The sequence below is a fragment of the Rhipicephalus microplus genome, chromosome 10, assembly GCF_043290135.1.
Source record: "Rhipicephalus microplus isolate Deutch F79 chromosome 10, USDA_Rmic, whole genome shotgun sequence".
Classification (NCBI taxonomy): Eukaryota; Metazoa; Arthropoda; class Arachnida; order Ixodida; family Ixodidae; genus Rhipicephalus; species Rhipicephalus microplus.
The window spans coordinates 101785362-101810994 of NC_134709.1; positions in this window are offsets into that span (position 1 = coordinate 101785362).

Sequence of the window (25633 nt, forward strand, 5' to 3'; positions counted from 1 at the left end):
GATGACAGAAAATGACATCCCCCTCCTCGAAACGCGTAGGCAGATTCTCCGCCTCAATTTCCTACAATCACTCATTAAACGTGAATTATCCATCGACCCAGCATTATATGCAACACCTCTGTCCACAAGGCGTAAACCTCACGATCACACACATGCTTTGACCCCTCATTTCGCTAGGACAGATATTTACAAAGACTCATTTTTTCCCAGGACAGTGTCGGAGTGGAACTCTAGGCATGAAATGAATGACCTTTAAGTTACCACAACGCCCGCGTTAGGTGTTGTGTTTTGATTTCGTATGTTTTTTGTATGTTGCGTTTTGATTTTGTATGATTTTGTATGTTGGAGTGGAATTCTGGTCATATAATGAATGAACCTTTTTTACCGTTATACACGCGTTAGGTGTTGTGTTTCCATTTTGTCAGTTTTACTTCAATTTACTTACTTCTGTTGTAATTACAGTACTGCATTTTTTTATAGAATGCAATCTGAGTGCCTTTACTACGTTGAGTGTAAATACTTGCGCATATCTTGTACTAACTGTATGGATATTTTAGTATTGTATTTTTTCAGTGTACTATAAGTGCCCTTCCTGCAAGGACCGAATTCTGGTCTGCAGTATGTTATAAATGTCATACCAGTTTTGCAACATGCCATGTAAACGAAACCACCGCAAGCGCTGCAGGATCTTTAAATGTAAATCATGACATTCATGACATACTTGTCATAACCTTCATGTTATGACTAGTCAGATATGTTCTTCCTAAAGTCATATTATGCCATACGAAGTTTGGTATTGATGCCATTATCGAAACAGCCAGGGTAGCTAGAATTTATAGATGGCTCGATAGATAGATAGATAGATAGATACGGTCAAAATTGCTGAAGTTCGCTAAGAAATGCTTCGCATTTAAAGTTTGCGAAGAAATGAAAATGAAGCCATGTGAGATGATCGTGAGTTTAAAACAACTAAAGCCATCATGATATAGTGCTATTGCTATAATCATAAATAAACATCACAAAATGTAGCCAGAAGATTGAATTTGTGTGTGAACGGTGATAGAAAACTAAACGTTACTTTGGAACTAGTATTTCATGTTCGCGAGGTGAGAAGGCGAACACCCGAGGAGGATAAGGACGAGAGAAGAAGTAAGCCAGTTTCAGTAAGCCAGTTTTCAGGTAAGCCAACTTTAGACCAGCTGGCTACCCTGTGCTGGGGAAATGTTAAGGGGAGTGAAGTATGATAGAAAAGAGATGTTACAAAGAGAGAGAGAGAGAGAGAAAGCGAGAGGAGAAAAGATAGCGAAAGAGGAAAAATGAACTAAAGAAAATACGGCACTAAGTCTGTCTCTAAGGCCAGTTGTCCGCAAAAAAAAACTAATAAAACTTTGAAAGACACCTGCGCCGAGAATGAATTCGGCTATTGGCCCAGAATCTCTTTTTTCAGCAAAGGGAGATCATCCACTCTATCTCTAGCTTCGGTAACGCATGAAACGGGTACACTCACACAGAAAATGGGTGATTGTTTCTTCGCAGCTGCAGTTATTGCACATAGAGGTGCGTGTCATACCAATAACAAAGAATTATGCGTTCGGGAACGCCGCGCCAAGCCTAAGGCGGTAAGAAATGCCTCGTCAGCTCGAGATATTCCTGAAGGAACACGAAGTTTGGCATTGGGATCCAGAAAAACACCACGTCTGCAAGGAAGGCACAACACAGTCACAGCGACAGCTAGGAGAGCAGCCTTTCAGAGCCTTGTTGAAACACTCATTGGTATAACTACTGCAAGCACACTTGCTTCATACCCACTAGGTCATTATTATTAACTTGTCTGGGTAGTAGGCCGGCGTTTGGTATGCTATTTTTCGTCCTTCTTCTGAGAATCAAGGTTCCGCTAAACACTTGCAAGGAATTTTGTGTCAATTGTTCATGCAGAGGCTGACGACGATGACGAATTATGGCTGATGTCGGTATGCGCCACAGTTGGAAGGGGAACAAAAGAGAATTTTTTGGGATGGATTGGAGCTTTGGATGGCCCAATAGTTACGCGATTCGCATTGTTCGACGACTGGTTGTTCTTTCGTTGTTTTAAAACGTTTTATAATTCACAATAATGCGATTGCTTTCCCGACATAAAGCCTGCCAAAGGCATGTTTGACAGCAAGTCACAAGCACCGATGTAGTTCAGTGGTAGAATTCTGGGCTGGCACCCAGCGGACCCGTGTTAGAGCCCCACTGTGTCGTTGGTGCTAGGTTTTTTCTAATTTCACGTGATGTAGTCACGGACACCGGCGGTGGCGGCGCACACCTGCGCGTGAGATGAGTTGTGATCTAATAAGAGCTTTCGCTGTTATATTTAGGCCTGTGCGGTTGTTGGCCAATCGTTCAGCATCAGCGTGCGCCACAGATTCAAGGAAATTGACATGACTTAGCAGTCAAGCGTTTGTGAATTATATCGCGTTCACCTGTGCCAGTGTGAGCTCACGTGTCAACGAACGAAGTCTTTTAGCTGTGTTGGTTCTTGAGAAAAGCATGGCTGTGTATCGCGTACTGGTTTTGTGCAGATGTAGAGGCGCCATCTGCGCGGTCAACTGGTATCCACAGATAGGCTTTGCTGTTTTGTTTTTCGATTGCTCGACTGTCAAGGAGCTTTATATCGGTAACTGACTGCTCATTATGTTGATGACAAAGTGGTTTTATGAGACATCAAAAAAAAATGCCTCCAAATCCGGGAAGATGGACCAAGCTTGCGAAGGTTTTTCAGCAATTAACTCAAGTTGTACACGTATGGCTGAGAGTTCTACAAACGGGGATACACTGAATTAAATTCTGATGGACTTAACTAACACCCCTGTTGAGCTCAGTGAAGAAGGAGAACCATCTGTGTAACTATGAACGTGTTAGATGAGATGCCCAACATAGAAAAGACACGACAAAAGTAAGAGATATGGTATTGTATGTCGTGTTTTTTTTTCTGTTTTGAAGGTGTTGTGCGTTTTTTCTGGCAGAATAGTGCAGGATTTCAAACGTACAGCACGCATTTCAAGAAATAAACAATCATTCACCACCTAATATTGCGATGAATATTTACGACGCATCAAAATGTTTAATTGACGTATGCATGTGGGAAGTAGACAGGATAATCGCTGGTCATTAAGGGTAACTAACTGGGTTCCCAGAGAAGGCAAGCTGGTTAGGAGGAGACAGAAGGTTTGGTGGGCAGATGAGATTAAGAAGTTTGCGGGTATTAATTGAGCGCAGCAAGCACAGGACCGAGTTGACTAGCGGAACATGGGAGAGGCTTTTGGCCTGCAGTGGACATAGTCAGGCTGATGATGATGATGATGATGGTGATGAAAATGTTTAGCGTAAATATACCCCATGAGCCAAGTCAAGCCACGTATAGAAGCTACCTTAAGGTGTAGTCTAAATAAGCTAATTATAAGATCTGCAAGTTGCACCAAGAGATGCATGTACAACCTGGCACGTCACACAATGCGCTAATATTGTTCGCATAATTCGTGCAAATAACAATGCCCACTTCAATCTGCATTGGAGGTATTACACTTCGTGGGCGTGACCCGCAGGAGTGCCTTACGCTTTTTTACTTCTCATTCGTACAGGCGTCAGCAAAAGAGTTCAGACTACGGGATCACGTGGCAGAATAGGTCAGAACACCATCTATCGACGTGACGCCTGCTGCCGTGCACGTGGCCATCCCGTCGTTATCAGGTCTCCTCTCAAGTCGCATTTTATCGACGGGGTTACGGCGCTCGTTACCAAAACAACTGGGTGCCACTTTCTTTGCTCCATTGAATCTCCGCCGTTCTTTTGCATAGCTACTGCGGTGGGGCCAGTTCAATTCTCTGGCTCGTGTCGTTTCTTACACCGACTAACTAGAATAACTAAGTATAGTTAGCGTCGTATATGCTAATCAAGAAGAGCGAACAGAATTAAGTTTTCTCGACCCAGCTTGCCTATGTCATGCTAAGTTTATTAGCCCATTAAGATAAATTACGCGTAGCCGAAACTAACCTAACCCAGTTGAGCACGACATCACCTAATCTTGTCAGGCGTAAGTGAGTTAAATAAAGCAGACTTCAATTAAATGCCGTCCAGCTTGCTGCCTTCATGTTGAACGAAGTTAACCATAATGTTTTAGAGTGATTATAGCCAGAGCTAATTCGGCAGAGTTAATCATGACATCCATTCATTTATCTCCGCCTATGTAGCCTTGGTAACGTGAATCTAGTAGTCGTTCATCATCCCAGTCAAATTCCCCATGAACCCAGAAAAGCCGAACTCTGGAAGAAACTTATTACTAATTATCGGCTTCATATAAATACGTTTATTAATGTTTATTCAGTGAAACATAGATGCCTCATTAAACAACATATGTCTCAATAAGGCTTAAGTATGCGTGACTTTCATAATTTTGCAACATCGTGTACCTCAAGAGGGCTTACTCAGATGTCCTACATTATACTATATATTCATACTCAGTCTGAACGCAAAATATATGGGCGTTAGCATAGCAGGACTCAGCTTAGACAGCAGCAATGAGTATCTTCCTGAGCTTAGATTTTCTGAGCCCCTAGGCAAAATGACGTCAGTTATTTATTTGTTTTAGTTAGGCTTGGCCCAAATTGACGTGACTGTGTAGCGAATAAATGGGTGTTCATGATCAGCCATGCTAATTGAAGTTATTCTACACATAGCTTAATACGGCCTAATTAGCTTAGGTACACCTTAGAAAAATTATGTCACTTGACATTCAGGTATCTCGGGCGTGTTAGGCTGAATTTCTGGCAAATTGTTAGCGTATTTTGTATGCGTCAAAAGTATCTCTAATTAGATGTAAATGAGTCTAATTACATGAGTCGGTAAAAAACGGTTGCCTGTATGATCTTGCCTTATTCGCACTGATAAAGAAAATCCACTTGAATTAATTGGCTATGATTTAGTGTGCTTAGTAGGGCTAAATATTCTCTACTAAAATAAGGGACACCATGGTCAAGTGTGGCTAATCAGCTTTAAATATACCTTCCTCGACTCAGCTAATTTTAACTTGGCTTAACATGGAAATATTTCACTTTTTAGGGCTAATTAGAATCAGCTTATTTAACCTGTTTATCTTTGGCTCTATTAGATATTACAATGCTAAACTTGTTGTGACAACTTTTGACTACGTTTACTTCAGCTTAACTCGGCTCGTTCAAGTTTAACTTGGCTGAATGAAACAAAGGCAAACTCCGCTGCGGAAGTTTAATTTCGCCTGCTTTATTTCATTAGGATATACGATGCTAGCTATGCTTAGTCTAATTAGCCAGTGTAAGAAACGACGTTAGCCTGCCATTTAACCTCCCGCCGCCCTTTTTCAAAGCCACTACGTAACGATTAAGACGTTTGTTAAAGCGCGAGCTGAGAACGACGACAAAGGGACAAGAAGACGAGTGCATAAAAATCGTCATGACCTGGCGACTAGCCCAAACTACCCCACTTCTACGCTACGTAACAGAACTACACAGTGTTGATCGAGCAATCAAAGCGACAACCAGTTGTTGTTCTGACTACGAGTACCGTCACCCACTCAAATAACGTGACGTAAAAGGCTACCTGATAATGACGGGACGGGCATACGCACCGCAGCAGGCATCACGTTGGTAGATGGCCCGTCAATGCATTCTGCCACGTAATATCGTAGCCTGCACACTTTTGTTCACGTCTGCACGTAAACGCCCTGGCTGAAATTCAATATAACATTGTTTACGAATGCACAGCGTAGTGCCTAAAGTAAGGTGGATACGATGGTATACATTTGGAATCGTTTAAGCCATTACACTACGTATTAGAAAGGCAAAGAATGTCGAGTGGCTGAGTATGATGAAAGCGAACAAGCTACTTAACGCTGCACGATGTATTGGTCGAGAGTATTGGTCTCAAGCAGCAGATTCTACTTAAACTTACAATAAAGGCAAATAACGATTTATGTCAAAAGGAAAGTTCAATCTATGACAACGTCTAAAGCGGCATAATAAAAACAGCAGTTGATTGATTTGTGGGGTTTAACGTCCCAAAACCACCATATGATTATGAGAGACGCATATAAAAAAAACAGCAGTGCCTTACCGCAAAATTTAGCTAAATGTACCACATGAAGAACCCAATGTGTGGAATATCTTAGAAATGACCCTGATGACGTGAGAGTGACTGACTGCAATTCTGCGCTAGTAATCAAACTAGCTGCAAAAAAAGCAACCTTCCCTGAAACACGAGACGTGATAAACATCTGCATGTCCGCTTCTGTTTGATTTAGAGAAAAATGTAGTGCCGGGAGTTACTATAGAGATTGATGCGAGTGGTTTGAAAGTTCTGTTTTCGCCTGGTTGAACTGGACACGTGGTACCACATAGCCGCGCCTAGTTTAACCAAGCACGTCCGCCGTCTCGGAGGCCATAGTAGAAAATATTTCATTGGCCGTTGTTGCTGCGATGGCTCCCGCTAGTTTCGCTTTTCTGCTACTGGTTTCAGCGGCTGCGTAGTCAAGACGGACAACGTTGCGCATGACCGACCACAGTAACGTAAAACGAACCACTTTGTGGCGAGAGATTTGAAGTGCACGCGACGGTGGACAGCTAAAACGTGATATTAATTAAAAAAATAGCTTCCGTGTTCTATGGCACAAAAGTAGCAATGCGAGAATTCTGGACCACTATTTCAGCAATAAATATCGACTTAATAATTGCCTTTAGTGTACCTTTTACCACTACCTTCTGGATGCTCTCTATTGGTTGGTATAATAGTCATGGTGCGTATCTGCTGGCCCAGAGATTATGATACAAATCGCTGCAGCGTCACCCGAATTTAAGAGGTGAGGCAGCGTACGGCGGGTGCTTTGTCCATTGCTTCTGTGGCATCTACAGCCCAACAGCACATGCGTGTCCCCCGCCTTTTCTCTCATTTCTCACGCTCCCCTCTTTCTCTCCCCAAGAAATCTCCTACTCTACGGAGTGGCGCGCACAACAAGTGCTTCAACAGTAGCATACTCCACATTGGGTGCCGCGGTAGTTCCATGGTACAAAGTGACGAAATGCGCTCGCTTCATTTTCGCCAGCGCAACGCCGCCATCAGTTCAGCCTTAGCGTCATCACAAGCGTAAATGCCATCGTCAACATCAGCACCACGGAAAAGAAGGCTCGGGCCACAGCCGAGAAAGGGCAGCGGCAAAGTGGCAATCCCAAACTTCGGGCTCATGATACTCAAAAGAAATGTCAGCAATGACAAGCGGAGCCAGAACTCTAGGCTTGGGAAGCCGAATCGTAACGTCAAACGTTGAGCAGCAGATCTCGAGGTGGCGTGGCAAAGCGAAACGAAATCGAAACGCAAACGTCATTCGCTCAAACAAACCATCCCCTCCACTTCTTCGCATTAACACATGATTGCCTTTAGCGGGAAAGAGAGTAGCTGTTTTTCGGAGGCAATATGCTAGAGGCCCATTTATTCAGGTTTCGATGCACATCAAAGAATTGATTGATCGATATGTGAGGTTTAACGTCCCAAAGCCACCATATGATTATGAGGGACGCCGTAGTGGAGGACTCCGGAAATTTCAACCACCTGGGGTTCTTTAACGTGCACCCAAATCTGAGCACACGGGCCTACAACATTTCCGCCTCCATCGGAAATGCAGCCGCCGCAGCCGGGATTCACATCAAAAAATCTTAGAGGCTTTGAATTTCTGAAGCCCTCCGCTACGGCATCTCTAAAAATTGATTGAAGATTGATTGATATGTGTGGTTAAACGTCTCAAAACCACCATATGATTATGAGAGTCCCCGTAGGGGAGGGCTCCGGGAATTTCGACAACCTGGAGTTCTTTAACGTCCACCCACACGGGCCTACAGCATTTTCGCCTCCATCGAAAATGCAGCCGTCGAAGCCGGGATTCGATCCTTCGCCCTTCGAGTCAGCAACCGAGTACCGTAGCCATTAGACCACCGTGGTGGTGCACCTCTGAAAATCATAATGATGTTTCTCGAGGTGAAAAAAAAAATCCGCAAATGATACTTTATGTGTTTTTTATTCCGAAAAGAAAAGAAAAATAGGTGCTTCTGTTGGCCGACCTGCTAAAAAAATAAATACCTAGCAACTGTTATTTTCGTAATAATGCGTTATACAGCATGATCTAATGTGTTGAAAACGTACTCTCCATCGCTTGCACAGATTGTAGGCGGTAAACGTTGTTGAAGTAACAAGAGCTATAAAAAACGAAGCAACGAAGCATTATGTGTAAATCTAAAACTGTGGTGCTTGGTTATTGTTGTGTGTTGCCTTCAGTATTGCAAACATGCGTTTACAACCCATACTAAAGCAGTTATGAAACTGCTAATTCAAGCTCGACGCCGAGCATTGCCTTACAAATGTTTCATTGCACTGACACGACGCATTTCCTACAAAGCTCTCTTTTATGCATTCAGCTGCTTTATAACGCAGGCAGTCACTCCATACCTAGAATAACTTCAAACTTTGCCTCAGCCGCAGTGCCTCAAAGCAAGTTTGCCCCAAGTAAACATCTGTCTTTTTATTTAGCGACACAGCAATATTCTATGTATGAAAGCCATTTGTTTACTACTGCGAATCTCGTTGCGACCAGCAGGCGCCGATGAGAACCATTACGCAGTATGAAGTAAGGCTACAAAAAGTTCTCGCACAGCACGAAGCACTAGCAGCGAGTGTCACAAGTCTCAACGCCCGCGGTAGAAGCTTTGTCGTGTTTCGAATTCCTGCAGTGTTCATGATGCTGGTACGAGTTTCGCAACTCGGAGACAAATATTCTACTGGAATGTTTCCTCTCACCCGCATGCTCCTCTTGTGGGGCGCTCGCTCATCAAAAATACGATGAATCGCAAGTTATTTGCATAGAAAGTGGATGGCACGAACATTTTTCGAGGGAGGTAGAATGAACGCCATTTTTCGGTTAAATTTTTTGCCCGAAAGAGAGCTCACACGGAATCTTGGTAATGTAAACGCGTGGTAGACTTTGTAGGGATGCAGTACAGACCTAACCGACTGGGCACGTGTCGGTTGGGTATGCAGGAAACCATACGTCTGCGACCGGCAAACGCTTACGCCTATGGGGCTGCCAAGTACATTAGGCTGGATGCTTCTTACTTGCGGGAAAACCTTTGATAATGAAAAGAAGGAGGATGTTGCTGGCTGAATGTGGATTTAACCCTGCACGTTATGCGGGCTATAGCCCTGCCCAGTTTTCTTCTTTTAGCTCGCGCTAAAAACATTAAATATTGACCGTGACAAGTGTAGGAATACTCCTACAAGTTTTTTGCTGCTGCCATAATTGTCATATTCACTGAAAAAAGTTGAGATTGTGAACAGTCACGTTAAGACCAGTTATCGATTAGCAGTGTAATGCACCAACCGCATCATCCAGCTCATCGTGTGTTTGACCCGCGACTAAAAGCGGGCGAGTGCTAGCAGTGAACGCGCTGCAAGAGAGATGAAAACGAGACGCGCTGCAAGAGATGAAAAGTTCTCCCAAAACAAACCAAACCACCTCTATCGCATGAAGTGCGCATGATATAACGTGAATCTGCATGCAAAGCCTGCCATGAAATGCTCAAGTAGATATAGAACGCCCCGACCACCTTCTTTAGGGTGAAGGAGCATGAATGACGCCAAGAGAGAAGACGAGGTGGCAGCGTCACTCAAGCACCTACCTTGACGTTTGTTCATAAGGGTGAGGTAAAGAATGTCATCTCGATATGCCACAGCCTATGGGCCGTACACGCACTGTGCTCCCGCAACTCACGCCACATTAAGACGGCAGAGAGCATGAATACCACTTTGCTACATGGAGTGGCAGCATTCCGTGACACCAGTCTTTAAATTTAAGTGAGATCGCATTCCCTAGCGTAAGCTGGACGTTTTGCTTTCTGTAACATTACAATTCATAACAACTGGCAATCACAGCTTGACGTAACCATACGCATTCCGGTGGCTCATGCATTATGTTGGTTACGTACGCTGCTCTTCAGTACTTTCATATTACGTCACAAGACCCCAGTACAACTGCAACTCAACGCCAAATCACATACGATGCATGTAGCATTTAACGAGTACTTCATGCCTAGCGACACACGAGGTCTGTAGCGTTTTTTGGCAGATTGCTTAGAACTGGGATATAAGGATAACACACCAGGGGAAATTTCGGAAGTGTGGCAGTACATACCTAGACACGAAGACGCGGGTGTGTGCTCCATGTGGGACTTTGAATGATAGTAAAATTAACTGGCTTAGTAGTTGCTGATAACATTCCACGTTCGTGGCATTTCAGTTTATTACATCCGAAATGTGTGTTGGCTTGCCCTTGCGCGTTGTCCAAAAGGTTGCTCTTGGGGATATATACATATATGGCGTTTTGAATTAAGTTTCGTTGTATTCTGGGCTAGGCCTTGTGTCTTCATTCCATCTGCCGTAGTTTAGTGTGATCGTTTTTGGGGCGAAGTTTAATAGGGCCTGGCCTTGTCTTACATTTTTTATCATGGTATTTGTATGGTTTAAACATATGTGAGACATCAAAAAGGCTTTACAATAGAAAAATCTCACTCGTCTTTGTGACGAAACGGTATAAAACGCCTTAAATTATTCGGTGACTTCAACGCACGCAATACAAACCTTATGACTTTGTTTCCGTCGACGGCCACTATTTGCTATCACGGTATATGAAAATTGCTTCTAGAGTGAAAACATATGAATGTGAATAAACATATGAACAAAAAAGGTTTACAACAGACGGTCATAAGTCATATTTGAGGCAGAACATTATAAGAAACCTACAAAAAAAGCCCTTTATACTAGTCGTTGATATTACCGGAGACAATATAAACAACGACAAGAATAGTATTATTGAGGCCAACAATAGATTTACGTTTCTCTATATAGACTGCATGTCCCTCAAGCTGCAATACATGAAGCAATGCTAGCGTTAACTACGATTGCTCATTGATACAATACCCAGACCTTCACCTGCTCGTTATGAATCATTGCATGGAGATGTACTATTTTTTTATCCAGAAGAAATGACCTGCCTGTTTCGTGATCAAGTAAGTGGGTTGGGAAAATAGTGCCTGTAGGAAGAGTACTTCACCCGGCTCACAACTGATATCTGTCGCATTACTACCAATAGAGAGCTTATTTCCTCGTGAAGTCGCGACGACACATTGCTATAGGACTACGAAACGTGCCTAAAAAACGAGAAGTGGCAGGACAGACTAGCGGGCTCATTCTTTATATTTTCAGAGCTTCTTCAGGGGCACGGTAAGGAAGAGGCATAAGTGCATTGGTATGCAACAACTACAAAATCTGCTGCAAAGGCAACATAGGTCGCTGTTGTCGGCTGTCGGTGACAGCGCTTGACAAGCAGGGTCACTCTAATGCTCTAAACGGTCTCTCAAGTGATCCTGTTCGGAATTGCAGTCTGGCATTCCCCGAATGCTTGAGATCGTTTGCACCACTGGCAGTGAGAAGCCAATTCAGGCATCTTTACAGACGCGTGTCACCGTGCCGATTAACTTGCGAGGCTTGGCGTATACTACTGACCAAAGGGGCATTTATTGACCATGACAATCTTAAAAATAATGTTTCAATGAATAGGGTGTGCAATTTATTGTGACGCTGGCCTATCATGAGCCAGTTATGCCAGTATATTCCTGCATTATATGAACTTAGTTAAACAAATCTGGGTGGCTGCCCGTTTGATAGCCCTTGACTTCTAAATATGGATGGTGAAACCTGCACTGTGTCAGGATCAGAAGCAAAGAAAAGCAGGAATGGTGTATTTATAAATGCAAGTCAGTATGATAATAAGTTGTAAGAACTCTACAAGGTCTTTTGTTGTTTTGGTTGTTGCTTTGTTTTTTGTCATAATAGGGCGCCCTTCTGCCCTTTGATGTCTTTTTAAAACTCGGCATACAAAATGAACTCTGCCCTATCTCAAAACGCTTTTTTTACATCTTTTGTGACAATACGCGATTTTATAGCAGTATTCGATGCTCTTGTGTAGAGAAACGCCAGGGGCAATTTTTCAGGCTTTCTGCATCCAGAAAAACGGAGAACGCTGTGGCACCGTTGCTTCACTGTCGCTCCGAAAAAATTAAATGAATTATCTCTCCAAAGTGTGAATCAGCAAGTTTCAGTTATAGTTTTTTCTCCATGCGTTCACTGATTGTATTTTCATGCATATATTGACACACAAACGCAATAACGCATGGTTGTTATTCAGGGCCGTGTTTGTGTTTTTTTGCCACCGTCCTGTTTCAGCGCTGTTTATTCTTTCAAAGTCTAATTTCTTAACTGTACAATAGTCATGTTTAGAAGTTTTCTTTATATTTATTATACAATGCTAAATTCTGGGCGCAGTGTTTGTTGGCCTTAGCGACCCCCTTCTCAAAGCCTCTTTGGCAAGCCTGCTTTTGTATGGTAGTGAAGTTTATGAAGGAGTGAATAAATGTAACTGTTCTTTGCAGGCCTGTAAAGGTGTCCTTTAGCTGCTAACTCGAAGCTTGTGGGTTTGATCCAGGGCTGGGCAATGATACTTTGAAACTGTATGGCTATACGATGCAAGATACTCAAACGAAAAAATGCCCCCACCTTCCCGAAAGGAATCAAGAGAAATGCGAATGTATCACGTATTATCTCTAACGGCGTCTCGTACGTTAGAAACCAACTTTAGAAGAATAGTGTTTTTTTTTTCTTACACCATGCAGCCCATAGCACAGTTCGCTGCACCTGGTGTTTTTCTGTCGTGAGAAACACGGTATGGGTTTCCAGCTTCAGAAGCTAGCGTGCACCACAGCTGTTGCTGTAGGAAAGGGCGGACACGAATCCTGACAGACGCATGACGTAGCGCGGATAAGAAATGCATCCGCGTTGACAACTATTGAAGATGCTTTGGTACATATGCAAATTTATTATACACCCTTGCAATCTAGCAGCGAATGCATGTGCACAAAAACGACGGCTTGAAAACACCTGAAATTGCAGTTTCGTTTCAAGGAAATGTGTCTTGGTATTTTTAAAAGTTTTATCCCAAAGTTAATCGGTGTACTTCAGGGAAACTGCCCCACCGCGGTGGTCTAGTGGCTAAGGTACTCGGCTGCTGACCCGCAGGTCGCGGGTTTGAATCCCGGCTGCGACGGCTGCATTTCCGATGGAGGCGGATATGTTGTAGGCCCGTGTGCTCAGCTTTGGGTGGACGTTAAGGAACCCCAGGTGGTCGAAATTTCCGGAGCGCTCCATTATGGCGTCTCTCATAATCATATGGTGGTTTTGGGACGTTAAACCTCACAAATCAATCAATCAGGGAAACTTATTAGGGTATGATTTAGCTGCTTAAAAGGACGGATCTGCAGGCACTTTATTGACAGTGGTTCTTACTTGTCATTTTTGGAGGTAATGGGAATCGCTGCAGAGATTACCGACCAACTAAGGCTTCAATAACAAGTCTTCGCTCGATGGCGCAAATACCAGTGCGCGGTTACAGATTGTCTATCAAAGACCATTTACCAATACCGAATCACTGGTATACAGCAGCAAGAACGCCGGTAGCGACAATTGTGTGGAATGCTGTGTACATAGCCACGCCTACGTAGAGCGCACAAAGCTGCTATTATCTTTCTTATTGTTGTTAGCTGAAGGCGTAAAGCGTTAATTATCTACTTACTCACAGACGTGCAAGCCCTTACATTGAGCAAGAGGACAAATACATCTAGGTAATGACTTATAACTATTGTATCATCACGTGGTGGTGACTACGACGAAAGCGACAGTTACTCTGATAGGAATGAAACTCAGTAATGAGCTAACTTGTGCCCTGACAACTAAGCAGTCCAATGTACAAGCATAGCTCCTTGTTCTCTGACACTGGCTATGTGTCGTCGGCCTTCGGTAATCTGATCATCGGCAGAACGTCTCCTGTATTTATACAGCACTGATCGCACCGTCCTGCGTTATTATTGGGGCACGGGTAAGCTCTAGAATTAACAAGAGTACGCGCACTGAGCATCACTTGATTATTAATTGTTTGTTTTTACGTCCTAGGACAACAAGAACAAAAAGAGAAAAGGCAGGGGGGTTAACTAGGCGCATTCTCGGTTTGCTACCCTACGCTAGTGGAACGGGAAATAAGAGTATAAAGATGAGTGAGATAGACAGGAAAGAGAAGAGCAAGAGGGAAAAATTGGCCCCATACCTGCATGTTAATCTGCAAATGTCATCGAAAGACGACAGTATTTTGTGTGGAGAGAGTGAACAAAACATTTATATGATGTTCTGCGCAAGAAAATTGGTGAACAGTACTCTGGAGGCGCTGCGTAAGAGCGCCTCGAGCGTGCAGCGAAGGCGAACGAACGAATGCATCATTTGAGCCGCCAAAAGACCTAAAACTATGATATTGTCATGAGGACAGAAGAAATGCATAGGTTCAAAAATATTGACCATGTGTTTTTTTTTAAGTGGAATCGAATCTAACTACATGCGCCTATAGCATATCACTTTCATCGAGAGGCGGTCACCACAGCAGAGATTGCGCGTAATTTTTGCAGTACGATCTGAAAGAATCTCATATATATGAAACATGGTGGGTCGCTTGTGCCGAGTGGTCAAAATATTTTATGTAAAAAATTACAGTGCGTGTAGCACGAATTGTCGTGGGCGTTATCGCCACCTATAGCAACAATTATCTGACAGATAGTAAAAGTAAATATTAATGAGGGCTGAAACAGAAAAAACATGTAGTTACTACTAAAATAAAAAAAGTCGTTGTTTCAAGAATTCGTGGTAAATGAATCAACACGATATAAGTGGCACTCCAAATAGCCATCGAAATCGGGTATTATGTATTGTCCACCTACCTGTGAAAATAAGACAATAAAAAATTCTGCGTCTAGGGAAAATGGCCAAGAATGGCGCTTGGTACGCTCATAGGAAGACGAACAATTTGAAATAACACTGTTCCTCGAATGCCCTTTCTAGGGTCTTTAGGATAGCTCGGAAGTATTCTAAATATTTTGATGCGACCTCGATTTGGTCACCTAACGAAGTCGTAAGAAGAACGTTTGGTGGTGTGCTCTAAAAGCGCACCCACATATTGACATATTTGTGTTCCAAATCACCTAGGCAGAAAAGAAAACTCAAGTGATTATAAAGGTCTAAGTAGAAGCAAAACTAAACTAAATAACTAAAGCAAAAAATGGCAGATCGCACGTACAGTGGGGATCGATGATATGCGAAGCACGAATGAGAAATGTTCATGTGTGACTTTAAAATCAGCTCAAAGTTACGAGGTGAAGGTAAATGATGCTGTACGTGACTTCCGTGGCATGATTGTCATGTGTGGATGTGTCATTTACCTTCGTCGTCTATTCACGTCACGTGTTACCAAATTTAGTATATGTGAAGCTATCGAAACTGCCGCGAGCTCCCTATGAGCGTGGCATGTTGTCATGTTCTTACATGACACGCGTGTCAGGATTATCATGCATTGCACCAGTCATATATTTCATCATCCATTGACGTCACGTAACACCAAATTGGGTATATGTGGAGGTAGGAAAACGGCCGCGAGCGCATCATGAAGGACTCAATATACTCCAATGTAGCACTGACACGTGCGCACGCTGGCCACAGCGAGGTGGTGGTGGTGGTGGTGGTGAAAACATTTAATAACCATTAAATGGTTACAGCGAGGTGATTGGGTTGGGGCCTTATTGGCCTCCTACCCTCACAGCACTAGGTGGAACCCCTATTCCGGGGCTCCATTGGCAAGCAACGCCGCTCGCGCCTGTTGAACCAGAGCCTCTTGGGCCTTCAGGTCTTGACAGCCGAGCAGGGCCGCCTCCCAGTCCTCTCTTGTGGGATTGGGGTTGGGGGGGATAGATGGATTAGACTGGCACGCCCAGACAATGTGAAAGGTGTCAGCCACCTCACCACAGAACTGGCACGTGCCATCAAAGGATGAATTTAAATGTTTTAGTACCGCCGGGCACAGTACAGTATTGGTAAACAGTTTTAAAAGGATGCGCTCGTCAGCGCGATGCAGTCCCTTACAAGGGTCTGGATAGCGCCGGTGCTCCTCCTTGTAGTAATTGGTAGTATCTTTGAATGAAAGGGCCGAATTGTCTGATTGCGAGTAGGCTTCCAAAGACAGGGAGATAGCCCGGGAAGAGAGTGTGCGGGCGGCCTGATCGGTCTGTTCGTTACCCCTGAGTCCTTGGTGACCGGGTGCCCAAACCAGATTTCGCGGAGTTGGATTAACGTATCGGCAGCTAGGTTCCAGTATGCGCTGAGCAAGCGGTGAAGCCCACCCTAGCTGATAGTTCCGACAGGCCCCTCGTGAGTCGGTGATGATATGTTTAGAAGGGGGATAGGTGAGAGCCAGAGCAACGGCAATCTCCTCCGCGTGTGTTGCACTGTAGGCTTTGAAAGTGAGCCCGTTTACGGTGTTTGCGTTGTGTATGACTGCGGCAGTATACCACCCCCCATGGTGCGGGCCGGCAACGTCCACGTAGCACACGTGTTCCTCTTGACCAAAGTGTCGCTGCAACGCTTCCGCGCGCACCTGGCGGCGACCACTGTGGTTTTCTTCGGACATGTTGCGGGGAAGGGGTCGGACCCGGAGGGCGCGTCTCCAAGGTTCTGGCACTCTCACCCTTTCCTCGATATAGTTATCGTGTTTGATGTGTATTCGGTCCAAGAGGCGGCGACCGGAATAGGTCTGTGCAAGGCGCATGTACTGGTTAACGAGGTGGGCTTCACGAAGTTCCCGGTAGGTATTCACCACGCCTAGGGACAGAAGTCACTGGTTGGACGTGGTGATAGGTAGGTCAAGAGCCCGCTTGATAACTTTACGGTGGATAACCTCGAGTTGATCATCCTCGTGTTTGTGTAGGTGCAAGTAGGGAGTCGAGTAGAGTATTCTACTCGTTACGAAAGCATGGGCAAGCCGCATTGCATCCCTGCTTCGTAATCCACCCCGCTTGTTGGAGACCCGGCGGACCATACGGCTCACCTGGTCTCCCACCGTGCGAACTTTGGCTAATGTGGTGTCGGCCTTGCGTTGGTGGTGTATGAAGAGGCCAAGGACGCGGATCTCCTTGGCATCACGGATCGGTCCCGAGGGTAGACTGATATGGAGCTGAGTTGTGTCCTGAGGGGAGGGACGTACGTGCACAAATTCTGACTTAGCCGGGGCACACTGGAGTTCGCAGTAGGTTGCGTAGTCGTCGACTACAGTCGCTGCTTCTTGCAGGCATGACTCCATGTGACCCAGGTTACCTTGCGTGGCCCAGATCGTGATATCATCCGCGTAAAGAGCGTGATGTATCCCTGGTAGAGAAGCCTATTTGGGGGGAAGATGAAGCATGGCTACATTAAATAGGAGGGGAGAGAGAACCGCGCCTTGAGGAGTTCCCCTCGAGCCGATGACGTAAGGCCCATGTTCCTCATCTTGTATGCGTATGTAAGCTTGACGGTCTGTAAGAAACTGTCTAACATAATTGAATGTTTTATAACCGCAGTTGGTTTGACTGAGGTGGTCAAGGTTTACCTCATGCTTCACGTTGTCGAATGCCCCTTTAAGATCCAAGGCCAGGACTACCTTGTCATTGTGGGGGCATTCAACAGGATCTAATATGTCATGGTGGAGCTGTAGAAGTATATCCTGGGCTGACTTCTGAGGGCGGAATCCAAACATGGTGTCCGCAAAAGTGTGCTGTGTTTCTAGAAACTCGGAGAGTCTGTCGCGCACCATCGTTTCCATCAGCTTGCCGACACAAGACGTGAGGAAGATGGGGCGAAGGATCTCCACGTCAATAGGTTTACCTGCCTTCGGGATGAAGGTCACGAGAGCTGATTTTCATTCAAGAGGGAGAGGAGTTTCTCCGTCCCAAATGCTATTGATGCATTTGAGGAGCGTGGCGTAGGCTGCGTCGGGAAGATTGGCCAACAGTTTGACCGTAACCTGGTCACGCCCTGGTGCAGTGCCACGCTTTATCTTGCGTAAGGCCACCTGGAGGTCGTGGAGCTGGAACGGGGTGTCCAACTGCATGTTCTTTTTGCCTGCGTAGGAGTATGCGGCCGTCCGGGGGTCCTTGGTGGTGCACAGGTATCGGTCCCTGAGCGTGTTTGCCAGCTGTGTTGTCGTTCCTGTAAAGTTGTGCATGACCTTATGTAAGTGACGTTGAGTTTCCGTGCGTGTTTGTGTTGGATCGATGAGAGCGCGAAACAGGCGCCACGTGTTGCGACCAGACATCTGGCGTGCAGCCGTGTTGCACCTGTCCACCCAGTTAGTGTCGGCTAGCTGAGCAGCATATTCCGCAGCTTGCTCCGTGAGTTCTAGGATGCGTTTCTTGAGGCGTCTGTTATGTTTCTGTTTTTTCCATCGTTTGGTGAGGCTGCGGCGGGCCTGCCAAAGATGGAGGAGGTGGTTTTCCACGTCCGTTTGAGTTTCCGTGAGCTGTATCAGCCGTTCGTGTTGTTTCAGTGTAGACGTCAGTGATTTAGACCAGGTGTCGTATCCCGACTGGAGAGGGTCTACAATAGGTAGAGTGGTGCGGAAATTGGTCCAGTCTGGGATACAAGCTTGTGTAAGTGGGCGTTTTAAGGGACGCATGTACACGGTTGTGTTTAATACACAATGATCACTACCGAGAGTGTCCTGTGTGTTCAGCCAGTCGGCATGGCGTATGTTGCGTGTAATTGTGAGGTCCGGGCAAGTATCTCGTTGAACAGAGTTGCCTACACGTGTTGGGCTGGCGGGATCAGTGTGGAGGGTGAGTCCAAGTGTAGAAAGAAGTTCCGCAAGCTTCCTTCCACGCGTGTCCTCTCGTGGGTAACCCCATAACCTGCTTGGGGCATTGAAGTCGCCAACGATCAGGAGGGGGTCCCTTCCTGCCACCAGCATAGCTTGTGTGAAAGTTGCGCTGAACGTGACGTTCTTAAGCTTTGTGGCACAGTAAATGTTTAAAATATGAACAGGTGGGTCAGATCGCCTTATAGGCAGCACCGACACCATCGTGTATGGGAAAGGGCGGGGTTGTGGGGAGTGTGACTTCCTGGGTGGTATATTGCTTGTGAACAAGTATACATGTCTCCGGTTTGTGTTGAAATGTAGTGTAATTTGTCAGTTTGACGTCCGTGCCGGGTTCCTGGAGGGCAACCACGGCAACGAGGAACTCAAAGGTCTCAAGATAGAGGCGGAAATGAGCCTGCTTCTTGTGGTTCTTGAGACCTCTGCAGTTCCACTGTGTTAGTAACAACGGCTGAGTTGCTCTGGCTCGCGACCTAAGGTTGGAGGCCATGTTCAGAGATGGAGGGTGGGGTTGTGTTGTTAAGATTACTCAGTTCACTAGCACCCTGTGCTGACGTTCTGGAGTCTTCAGAAAAGTCAGACTCATCTGGAGTCACTCTGTTAAATTTTGAGGGGCGATTAACGTCCCTAATGGGCCCTGCGCGCTTAAGAACGCGTGGATTGTCTTGTATCCACTTTTGGATAATGTGAGTTACTGTTTGTGTCACCTGTGCGATGACAGTCTCCATATGACGCGCGATGGTGTCGTGGATAATTTTGGGGAGGTCGGCCAATTGTGTTTCTATTGCATTCACCTGGGTCTCCAGGGCCGCGACGCGACTCTCTACAGTAGTAGGAATCTCCCTGTCTGTTATATATTCCTCTTCGTCGCTCAACGAGGGCTGAGTAGTGAGGTTGGTTCTGAGCGAGTCAAGTTCGCTGGCTAGTTTTTCATTCTGAGATCGCAAAAGGTTGAGCTCATGCCTGAGTTTTTGTGTTTCGGTAGTGCTTGTGGCAGAAGAAGGTGGAGAGGAGAGAGAGGAGGGAGAGGAAGCGACCTCCACCCAACTGCCTACCTTGGGTTGGTTGCGTGCAGCGCTGCCAGATGGAGCGCCGAAAGCTGGAGATTCCGCTGCACCAGGTGGCAGCGTTGCCGTTGCTGCTTTGCCAGGAATTGACCATTGGCGGGAAAACCACTGCGCATGAGCAGTAACTGCACAGGTAGCGTTCCTGTACAGGCGTTTTGGTTTTGGTTGGAAAACATCAGCCTGGCGTTTCATCAATATGACCCGTAGTAACGGTGAACACTGCCGTTTTCACGCAAACACCGTACCTCACAGACGGTGCACAAGCCGTCCTCACTGAACCTATAGTTAATCGACAGACATTTCAAGGTTCAACTTCAAGTGTATAACATAATGTTCTTCTTAAAAGAGCAGGCGTAATGAGCCTGGCGAACCATCGAGGTAGCGGAGTGCAGGTATCACCTCACTTGGTTATTTCTCAGGCTGAAACGCGAGAAATTCTTGTTTTACACCGTGTATACAAATGTCAACGGAATGTTTTTCTCCTTTACCTTCTTGTTTCAGTAACGGGCATGCATTTTTGGTCCTAAAGCAACAAAACAAGAGTTTTGTTTTCCAACAAAAAGCGAAGCTTTCCTGTTTACACGACATGGGGCGCTCACTTTTCCGCAAATGGTCAATTGGCGCTTTGCCAGTTGACCGGCGCTTTGGTTTTGTTGGGGTCTCCGATGTCCTGGAACCTGGTTGCTGAAGCCTGATGAATTTTTCAGTGCATTCGCGGGAGCTGGTGAGGTGCGGACCCCCGCAAACTATGCACGTTGGGTTGCATTCGTGGGGGGCCATCCCCTCAGGACCAGCGCCCACGTTTTGGCCACAAAGGCTGCATCTTTCGGTGACCGGGTTGGGACAGATATCCGCCCGGTGCCCCAGTGCACCACAGCGTAGCACGCTGGCACTGTCTTCTTGTACTCCCTGACGGGAGTAAGTTCTGCGTTATAGTGGACGAAACGCGGAACGTTCCTTCCCGCGAAAGTCAACACAGCTACGTTGGAGTTCCCCAGCTTGCGCGCATAGACTAGTTCACCGCCACGCCACTGCACACTATGTTTCAGGGACGCACTGGTTTCGAGGTTGTGCACAGAAATCACGCCGCGACACACATCACCGGTGAGCTTGAGGTGACCGCGAAGCGGCGGCGGTCCTTTGCTGGTGTTGATTTGAAAGTCCGACAGCAGTTTCTGAACCACCGCGTTATTCTGCGTGCCACAGATGATGATGTTTTGCTCCCAATTGGGAGAAATGGTGATGTCATTCATGTGCTGCCTTCCGATGAGTAGGGAAATGGCAGCGCCGAGCTCACCTTGTTGAAACGCTGCCTTGAGGGCTACTGTGATGCGTGGCTTGAGCACGATCACGTAGTCGCCAGGATTCATCCTGACCGTTGGTTTCGGCGTCCACTTGGAGACTGGTGAAGTCTTTTGAGGAGCTTTAGGAGATGGAGCGCGAGCGTCTCCAGTGGCTGAATTGTTGAGAGGAGTTTTCAGTGCAGACGCTCCTTCCGCGTTTCTTCGGCGGCGACGCCGACCCTCGACGAGTTGAAAAATGTCAGCTTGCTCCGCTGAAATGGTGGATGGGCCGTCGTCTGATGGATTTGTCGGGATATATGACCTCGACAGAGTCGTAGGGTCGTAGCCACGTTGTTCAGGCAGCGCCATGATGAGGAGTTGACCGAGCGGCGTCTCCGCATCCACCAGCGGTGGAGCCGCAGCCGTGAGGCTTAGCTCGTTCGCTACGTTGTGATGCAAAGTTGCTCGAAGTGGCCGAAAATTGAGCGTACCTGGGTAAGATTGGTGTCTCCAGAATCTTGCTGACTTTGCAGATGCAGTCGCACAAGTTTTAGAGCAGCCACATTGAAAATAGCACGGTTGTATATAAGAGCGGCATGTATATAAGAGCGGCATCTTGCCGGTACTTACCTATATGGAGCGGAAACCCAGAGGCTTAAAAAAAGGGTTCAGCTTAAATTGATAATTACGCATCGAGTAATGGAGACGAAAATGATAGGTGTAACTTTAAGAGACAGGAAGAGAGCAGATTTAGACAAGTAAACGACTTTAACCATATCTTACACGAAATCAAGAAGGATGGACATGAGCCGTGCACGTTGCACGTAGGCAGGATATGCGCTGGTCATTAGGCGTATCTAACTGGATTCCCAGAGAAGGCAAATGCACGAAGGGGAGGCAGATTGTCGGGTGGGACGATGAGTTCAATAAAAAGTTTTAGGTATAACGTGGCTGAAGAAAGCACCATAACGGGTTGACCGGCAGATAATGGGAGAGGCCTTGGTCCTGAAGTGGGAGTATAGTCAGGCTGATCAGATGATAGTTGAATAATACGGTCGCAGGAGCCAGTTGTTTTTTTGTGTGAGCAGCTGAGACTGTCCCAGCACCTGGCACAGCAGAACCACGCCCATTTTTCGGCGTAGCCCCTCTGGGTCGCTTCGGCAAAGGGATAAAACACGTTAAATCACGCGTGTCGTCACCTTAATCAAGCGTTACGGACGAGTTCAGGTGCTTCAGCATACTAATGGTGTTTTCGCCATTGTCGGCTGAAGTGATATTCGCCGAGGTCTTTCTTTGTGAACATTTCTTTTTTACTTGAAAATAAAGAATAATGCATACGAGTAGAAGACTAGTAGAAAGACGCGCAGACACAATTTACAACAGAGTCAACACTCCGACCACCCCCTGCTACTTCAGTCCAATATTGCAGTGAATATTTTAAACTCGGAATTTAGTGCAGCCACAGTCATTGCAAAAAAATGCGTAGAGCAGACAATCTGTAAAACTCAGCTGTGCCTCCGGGATGATGGAATGTAGACGAACGATAGCGCTGAAAAAAAAAGAGGCAGTAGAGGAAGGCAGGGAGATTAAGGAGATAGAAGTGTCCGGTACGCTTTCATGCTATGGTGTTGGCAAATAGGCGATTGCAGAGGGAGCAGAGGAAGAGAGACGGAAGAAAAGGAGTTAATTTAACACACTGGTAGACACGTTCGTCATTTCTAAAAGATAGAATTGCATTAATATACACGCAATACAGCTTTGCAATAGCAATGCCTACCGTCATATAAATAATTGAAAATCAAATGAAGCAGCTTTACTTGATGAGCCGAAAGAGTGTCACTTTAAGTAAGGCAAAGTATTACAACCTCCACAGCTATCGTAGGAGAAAACGACAGAAACCTTACTGTCAAGCAATTTTTTGTACAAAATGGGTGTTGTCCAAAAAATAAACACACACTATACTACACAATCCATGTGACACTGAGTACTTCGCGGTCGTCATTTGTGCACACAAATTATCGTAGTCACCATCATTCTTTGTCTCACCATGTGTTGAGCTCGCGTGCCTGTGTTGTAAGTACAACCTTCATACCGGACGTCGTTTTGTAAAGGGTGGATGCGATGGGCACACATAATTCTTGAATGCTATAAAGAGCAATCAAGCATTATTTTGACAATATATTTCCTGAGCCAACGCGGCTTCTATGAATTGTAGGGTGATATGAAAGTACTTCTCCTTTAACTGGCAAGGAAATGCATCTTCTGTGCCACTGAAACGGAACTTCATAAAGTGTAGACGGCGATGATGTTTTACCGTTCAAGCATTCGCGACTGATGGTTGGCGTTTTTAATTTTTATGAGGCGCCTTGTAATAAAACCTAAGACTTTGTCCATTTATTTTTGCGCTTTGTTGGAGACGAAAATTACAGAAGCCTATGATGTTGCAAGAACAACTCTGACTTCAAGGATGAATAATTTTACTGATATAAAGTTCGCGTCGTATGACACGCCTCATTTCCATAACATTCAAAACAGCGCATCTGGCTCCTCGACTGCGTCTTTCTGTCGGCGTTCCCAGAACGAATTGCTGGCGCGCTTACTGTCGCGGAAACGGCGTGTTGGCATCCGGTAATATGAGAAGACTTCCAACGAAAATGGGTCGCCCTCATATTTCTTGGACGGATCTTGTTTCACGCATTCTCATGAGCAGCTTCCTTCGGTTTCATCTCTTCACGCTACGCGGTATGCTGGAGCTTCCATCTGCATCTCCCAAATAATGCACCAGTGCTTAAGATCAGATGTCATCATTTTCTCGAAACTTGTGTCGTTATTGCTTGAGTTAACGCGTCGCACACGTGCGCAAACACACACACACACCACACTTACCACACACACACACAAACGCACCACACACACACACACACACACACACACACACACTTACACACACACACACATACACACACACACAAAGAGAATGTACCTTGAGATGAAACACATTCGATGTGACGACCATATCATTCCATGCCTGACCAGACGAACTTTCGTACAACTCTTGACTACCAAGTCTACCTTGTTTCTTAGGGTGTCATGCCACTATCTATCTATCTATCTATCTATCTATCTATCTATCTATCTATCTATCTATCTATCTATCTATCTATCTATCTATCTATCTATCTATCTATCTATCTATCTATCTATCTATCTATCGTGTACAGGCTTACCCAATGCGGGCTCACGATTTGCCTAAGTCGGCGTGTCGTTTTCGAGGCAGTGAAGCGTGCGATTGCTGGTGCCGCTCTATTTGCCTTACGAGTTCTCCATGGTTGCATGCGTGTTTGCTTACGCCACGCCAGATGCCAGAGCCGAGCACCACGGGGCTGCGCTGTTTGCTCGAGTCAGCTAGAGCCTGCAGCTGCTGTTACTGCCCTGCGGAACTTGAGTATATAGCGCTGACCAAGCTGGTCGCTGCAGCTCCCGGTTCCCCGGCGGGGTTGTCATAGGCTTCGGGTTTTCATCCTTCCTTCTTTCCCTGATCACTGGGGAGTCGAATTCTGCGTGGTCGGCTCCAAGAGTTTCGTTCGCGGCATGAGAGTCAGCATGCCATCTTACGTCATCTGAAAAAAATTTCAGAAACAAAAATCAAGTCCTCTTGAGGGGCTGGTCGGTTTACTCCATGCAAGGAAAAATTGCGCCAAACTAGAAAAGGACACTGGTCAGTTTGATCTGCTTCGGTTACTCCTTTGTGGTGTCCTTTTCTATTATAAATCGATTGTTCCTGCAGAGCAAATAATGACACACGCAATACTGAATCAAAGAACAATCGCAAAAACCGTTCTTCGGTGAAGCCTTTTCGTTGATATGTCCATGAAAAGAAAAACTCATCGTGTTCCTCATGCATTTTAACGAGATGACTCGAAGGCATTAGTCCATTTTTTCGTATCACCCCGTGTATTTATCCCCCACCACCCCGCTCCTCCAAAAGCTTGCGACACATAACGTGTTTTAACGAGCTTTACCTCAAACGAGCTTGTTTCGTAGAAATTGTGACGTCAGTGCTGCGTCGTTGGGTGTTAACAAGTATCTTCCTCTAAACCGTAACCGAAAAGACGAAAAGAATACAAACTGAATGAATAAAAAAAGTTCTCCATTTAAAGTGAAAGTCGAACCAGGCCGTTTGCGTGGCAAGCAGGCGTTCCACCACAGAGCCATGTTATTGCCTGAACCTGTTTAAAAAAAAGTTAATGGATGTAATTGAGTGAAAGAAGTGTGAGCGCATGCAATATTTTGTGATTGATTGATTTATTGATTGATTGATTGATATGTGGGTTTAACGTCCAAAAATTGCGATGTGATTATGCGAGACGCCATAGCGGAGGACTCCGGAAATTTCGACC